Source organism: Octopus bimaculoides, chromosome 3 (assembly GCF_001194135.2).
Source record: "Octopus bimaculoides isolate UCB-OBI-ISO-001 chromosome 3, ASM119413v2, whole genome shotgun sequence".
Classification (NCBI taxonomy): Eukaryota; Metazoa; Mollusca; class Cephalopoda; order Octopoda; family Octopodidae; genus Octopus; species Octopus bimaculoides.
Window position 1 is genome coordinate 150,842,962 of NC_068983.1, and position 6,846 is coordinate 150,849,807.

At 36.0% G+C, this 6,846-nt stretch overlaps 1 long non-coding RNA gene across 1 annotated transcript; it reads right to left on the bottom strand.

Annotated features, from left to right (window-relative positions):
• Positions 1 to 3,857: 3,857 nt before the first annotated feature.
• LOC128247425 (uncharacterized) lies at positions 3,858 to 6,181 on the bottom strand. Its single transcript, XR_008263812.1, has 3 exons — positions 6,092 to 6,181; positions 5,406 to 5,680; positions 3,858 to 4,500 (listed from the first exon to the last, which is right to left on the bottom strand). It is a non-coding gene; the product is annotated as an uncharacterized LOC128247425 (long non-coding RNA).
• Positions 6,182 to 6,846: the final 665 nt, after the last annotated feature.

Below are 6,846 nucleotides of genomic sequence, written 5' to 3' on the forward strand. Positions count from 1 at the left end.
AATAATATATATATATATATATATATATATATATATACGTGTATGTTATCTTCTTCTCTATCTCTTTTTAATTTAGAGTAAATTCTGACCGTCCGCTTTCTTGGTGGCAAAATTGTGAAGGAAGACATCTTAAGATGGTCTTGCAGATTCTTATAGTCCTAGAGATCACAATCATCTATAATGTATGGATTAAGGATTTGAGTTCTTTCTTCAAGAACTCAGGTTCAGCCATATCTTGCTCCAGACGGGTTCGTATGCATCCTGTTGCTCCAATGATAATAGGTATGAAACTCGAAGGGTATCTGGGGTAATGGATTTACCAACTCCTTATCAATGGTCCATAGATAATCTCCTTCTCTTGTATTTTTGTAACCACATTAGTTTCCAAAGGATAGCTTATTTCCACAACAGAACATATCATTTCCTTATGGTCCCACATAATATCTGAGCAGTTGTATTTTAATTTGGTGTCTGTTTTAATTTTTAAGTTCCACCAATATACTTTCGACACATCGGTTCCAATATAGTCAACTTCGTCTGTATGTGTTTTCATTTTTGTTACATGTTCCACCCCGCTCTGGTCACCGCATTTTGCCTCATGGAACGATAATAACTGGAAGCCATTCTCACGCAGTTGGCAATAATGTGGTTGATGCTTTCACACTTGGTCTTGCACAGCTTACATTTGTTGTCTGCCTGTTATGCTGTAGGTTCCTGGTGGGGATCTCTTCTTGAATTTCATGGAGGTAGCCCTCAAAGTCGGATGTCATAATCTTGTCGGTACTCTATGCCAAGCTTTTAACATGATCAATCTCTTCTATGTTTTGCGTTTTTCGTACCAAGTACCCATGTACTATCATCTCAGTGAACTACTCCATTTTATTTTATTTCGCTCTTTATGAATGTATGCATGTATGTATGTATGTATGTATGTATGTACACACACTCACTTATACGCATGCGCGCGTTCAGATGTATAATAGAATATTTAAAGAAAGTGAAACGTGTTAAGACAAAGAATTCTTACTTGAAAGAGAATAATTCTTTCTCATGCACGAATCTTTGTATTTGTAGGTTCATCTTTGTTTAAAAATGTAAGCATATATTCGACCTTCAATCGCAGGTGAACCAAGTAAAATAAATTTTATATACACTCATACACACACGTATCATATGCGCATATGTGTGACTGCGTGTGAGCAATTCTGAACACACACACACATACACCACACGCACTGACACACACACATGTATGTATGTATCGTATATATATATATATATATAAATAATTATGTGTGCTGTGTGTATGTATAATATATACACATGCATATATTTTACACATAATTCTACAAGTATTTATATATGTACACATGTACGGTTGCATGTATATGTGCTTGTAGTACTGATGCAGATAGCACAATTATGTGTGGAGATGAATAAAAACTGCACAAAGCTGACTCAGCTCACTTCGTTGTAAGTGGAATCCGAACTTCACATCTTATTTATTTATCACCATTTACTGTTACAGTTTATTTCTTCACCACTTCAATCCTACATTAGGGAACATTTCTCATTACGAAATACCAACTAGTTAAGTTTTTCTCTCTGTATCGGGAATCAATGGAAAGAAGTATTGCTAAGTTAGTCTTAACATATTTAATACAGGGGGTGGGGTTTTCTTAAAACGCTATGTTGTAATACAATGCACACACAAAGAAATATTGGTCTTTGATTCACATACATGAGAGATGAACCAAACGAAAGTATTTGGAAAATATTGGTATCAGATTTCGTTTGGTTAAAAAAAAATGTGCATGACTGTGTAGTTAAAATGCTCACTTTGCAACCATATGGTTTCGGTTTCAGCTCCACTTCAAGGTTCCTTGGGTAAGTGCTTTTTGTACAATAGCCTCTGGCCGACCAATGTCTTGTGAGTGAATTTGATAGATAAAATCTGTGAAAATCCGTCGTGTAATATGTATATATATATATATATATATATATATAGAACAACAATCTTTTTGTGCATGATACAAAAGATTGTACAGCAGCTGGCCTAGCTACAAACATAGGCTTGGAACACACCCACCATCACACAAGGCCACCGTCGACAACAGATACAAGATGCTCACCACTATCCCCAATACAGACGTCACAAAAATATTTCTTCTAAATATAGGAGGACTGTTGCACGGCAACTGTAAATCAAAAGCCTCGTTCCTGAAAGACCTTGCTGCAAGCAATCAAACTTTATGCATAGCACTTGTGGAAACGCACCTTAGACCTGATGTAGGGGATGCAGAAATACACATACCACAGTATGATTTGAACTGAGTGCGCAGAGTGTCAAAACAAATACTGGAAGATATTCTGTTAACACTCTCATGATTTTGCCACCGACTGAGCCTAGCTACTCTGATATGACAGGGGAGGTGAATGAGTTCATATACGTGATGCAGATTTCTTTATGTTCGCCTAGCAGATGATAGTAAGTATTGTTGTTTTGGAAGACTAACGTTCAACCCAGGGACAAGGGAGAGTAACCATCAATAACATCACACATTGGAAGAAATGCTAATGCAGTGAAGCATTTGATTTTGTTAAATTCTGCGTCTGTTTGGTAGCGAGACTTTAAACCGATATCCGCAATGTGGCGATAGATATTCTTAGCCATATTTGTTGGAAATATATCACAGAAAGCATTGATAATTGCTTCCTTGAAATCAACCATTAAGGTTTCGGGCTCAATGATGGGTGAAAGTCCTTCAAAGCGCTAAAAAGCCTTTTGTACGTTACTTATGATTTAATAGGTAGCAAAACAAAAAGTCGTAGTGTGCTAATATTTCGTATGACAATATGTAACGTGAACAACTGATAATATATATCTGGGCTGCATTTAAAAGTACGATCACAAGCCCAATCCTTATTATTCTCATCTAACCTAGCTTGTGTGCCAAACACTAAAATTCTCTCCGGATTATCTGCACCACTAGTGTATAATAAAATCTTCAAAGCATTTTCAGGAAACCTGTATTCTTCAGGTATTATATTCCCACTTATTCCGGTTGGGATCGGGGGAGCTTGGCTTTTCTTTTACCTCTAACCTCTAATATTAGAGACAAATGCGATGACGTCAGCATCAGAAATTAGATGACATTTCTGCAATTAACGACCGTGTAAAAGTTTGTGAATTAGTGGCTAGTGATTTCAATTTCGCTTTTGCAATGTAAACTTTTGGTTTTGAAGTATGAGAAGGATGGCAATGCTTACTGAATGTTTTACATATAGATAAATTATCATTTCCCAGCACGGTTTACACTCTTGGTTTACATTCTCTATTTTCACATTTCCAATATATTTTTTCACCGTATTTTTGATCTATCCTATAAACAAAGTTAAGGCTATCAACTAATTTCCCACTGCCTCTGCTAGTTCCCACTTGGTAGACCATTGTAATGGGTTGGCTACCCCCACCCCCCAAAAAAATATTGTTGAATGAATAAAGAAATTTTAAATGAGTTAAGAAATTGCTTTACCCCTTCTTATTGGTTGAAACAATTATATACCAAAGAGGGACAATTCATCTTTTGTCTTGCGGCGAACTTTCCTACGGTCAAAATTCCTGAGGCGAATTTTCCTGCGGCAAACTTTCCAGTTACGAGCAGAATCGTTATAGCAAGCTGGACAAAATGCTTAACGGCATTTCTTCTCTGTCTTTACGTTCTGAGCTCAAATTCCGCTGAGGTCGACTTTGCTTTTCATCTATTTGGAGTCTATAAAATAAGTATCAGTTGAGCGCCAGGGTCGATACCATCGACTTCCCCATCCCTCAAATTTGCTGGTCTTGTGCCAGAATAAGAAGGGATTAATAGTAATCAGGATATCCGAATCTACTCTTGTAATAACTTGCTGTTTGAATGTTCTACTTCTTATTGCACATTTCCTTATGTAGTGCCATTGCTTGTTAAAAGATACAGGAGAAAGTGGTTCTCAAAGTGGAAGAACAGTACCAAATACAACACGGAGGTGAGTCCTTAGGAGACTGCCCTTTATGCTAACCTGTCTACACATCGCCACTGAGCTACTTACACAAGTTTTAATATTTGTTAGCAGCGAACTACAAAACATTCCTCTATAAGACACGGAAGTCCTACAAAAATCCAGGTTGTTGTTCTTTGTCTTCTGACTGAGCCATAATAATAACACTGTGTAACATGATTTTTGTACTTGGGTAGCATTGTTATTTCTTATTTGCTTACTTCTAGAAAGTACGAAAAATGGCTAATATTTCCTTCAAACTGCTTTTGTTATATTTATTCAACACATAGCTATGACGCTCCCCAACTACTCTTGCTCATGATCAGAGATGCACATATTGTCAGCTACTAAGGGACATGCTGAAACGGTTATGGTCAAGCAACTGACAAGCAAATCTGTGGTACTGAGCAGAATATTTGCTATTACGATATCTCTGCTTCAGAAAGTCTGTGCTGAATATGTCTGAAATGTAATAGGAAATATGTCAGTTTCAAAACATTGACGTCCAGGTCACAAAAGTCAAGTTTGAAGGAAATAGTAGTCATTTCCTTTGATTTCTAGAATAGAAATAAATAAGAAATAATACTCATTGACAAAAAAAAAAAAAAAAAAGCATTAAAATTTTACTTGACAGTGTAATCTAAGTTTTGTGTTTCGGGGGTTCGAATTCTGCTAATGTCAATTTAGCTTTTTATCTTTTCTGAAACATCAAAATAAGCAGATGCCATATCATGGAGTTAATCAACTACAACTTATGGTATGAGAATTTCAGTGTCACGGCTATACAAAAGTGATAAGCTCCCGACGAACTGAATGTGCGTCGCAGGTTCATCACGCGCATGCATCTACATCAAATTCAACAATCCTTTGTATGTGCAATTACTGACCTTATTTAGTTGTCCTTGGCAACGTACTAAGAATTTTTCTAAGCTGAGGATAACCCACACAAAGATATCAAGGATTAAGGAATACATTAATTTTTTTTCTAGGTGTTTTATATATTGTTTACTACTATCTGTATTATACTCTGAACTGACAGTCAAAAATGATACATTATTATGTCTTTTACACGAGTTTATTTTCGCACTTTAAAGATCTATCACATATCGTTTGCTGGTTGTTATTGTTGCTGTTAGTGGTCTAAACACAATTCAATCATAATTCGACCATAAGCAGCAGTTAAAAAAAAAAAAAAAAATACAGAAAATAAATGTTGCGACATGAATTGCTTTTTTTTTAGGTGTTTAATGCTTCTGACTGGCACTATCGTTTGTCTGTTATAGAAGATATAAATAAAACGGTGAGGTTTAGCAGCAGCTAAAAAAGACTCGTGGGAGTACATCGAATATGAAGTAACAAAAGCTCACTCTGTGAATGGAAAACTGTGATGCCGTCTTTCAAATTTCTTGGTTCCAGCCATTTCAGGAATAGATGTCAGTCATCTCTCTGCGTTTGAGTAAATGCGTACCTGTAAGATAGTTTCGCCGATATTTCGAGTTTTCAAACTCATCTCCAACAGTTATTCTCGAACATTCTGCTGGTTTGTCTTGTAGAGAGATAATCTCTCACGGTGTACAAAAGAATTAGTCCCCCATGCTTGAATGAACATCATTGACCAAAACATATCGGACATAGGGTAACACTAAAATAAAATAAAGACAATAATAGCAACACCACCACCACCGACAACATGCACGAAGAACAACGAACAAGTAAACAATAAATATATATAAATATATAAAGGTATTCCTATTATTTCAGATACACATCTGGAATTAATCTTCGTGCTTTCTACTGTAACAAATGAAAGAAAAGAAAAAGAGAGAGAAAAAAATAGAGGCAAAACATTCCTTACAAACAAACAGAAAAAACAGGCTAAAATGAAAGGGAACATGTGAGAAAACATGAGTTTAAATAGTAAAATTCATGCAAGCATGAATAGTTCAAAACAAAACTACGAACAACAAAAATATACTGTATAAATGTCTTCGGTGCTAACTGCCAATAAAATATTACTTTCTTCCGGAAAGAAAGAAACATTTGTATTTCTTACTCTGTGTGTGTTTAAGCTTTTTCTGCTGGAGATTTTGTGGAAAGTTTTAAGTGAAACGATTTAGGCAGAGTAAGATCAGATTATATTCAAATCATTTCATGTAAAGTCAGACAATGCAGTTTGCCTTATTAACCAAATTTGTTTCACAGTGAAAGAAATCTCGGTGATTGAGAGAGATAGAGTGAGAGAGGGATAGATAGAGAGGGGGAGAGTGAGAGAGGGGAGAGAGGGGGGAGACACAGATACAAATGGAAGGAGACTTAAAAAAAAAGCAAAACAGAAATCCCTGAGAAACCTGGATAAGTTTGTTACGCTTTTTCGCATTCCCCACTCAAATGTTTCAGGGTCTTGGAAGTTCGCTTAATTGGTAGACTTACTTCTCTTATTTTTTAAAAAATTTATTTGATGTATACGTGCGGGTATATATATGTATGTGCGTGTGTGTGTGTGTGTACGTGTGCCCGCGTCTGTGTGTGTGTGTGTCTGAGTCTGCGAGTGTGCGTGTGTGTGTGTGTTTGTGTGCACAAAATGCCAACTTCAGGTGACGCCTATTTTTCTCACACCATTTTCACTTCATTTCACTCAAAACTTTCTTTTTTTAATATACATACACACCCAAATACACACACACGCAGACACAAACACACACACACACACACACACACAAACACTTACACATTATATATATAATGGTACATATACTTAAATATATGCAGATATGTGTGTATGCCGATAATTTTATATATATATATATA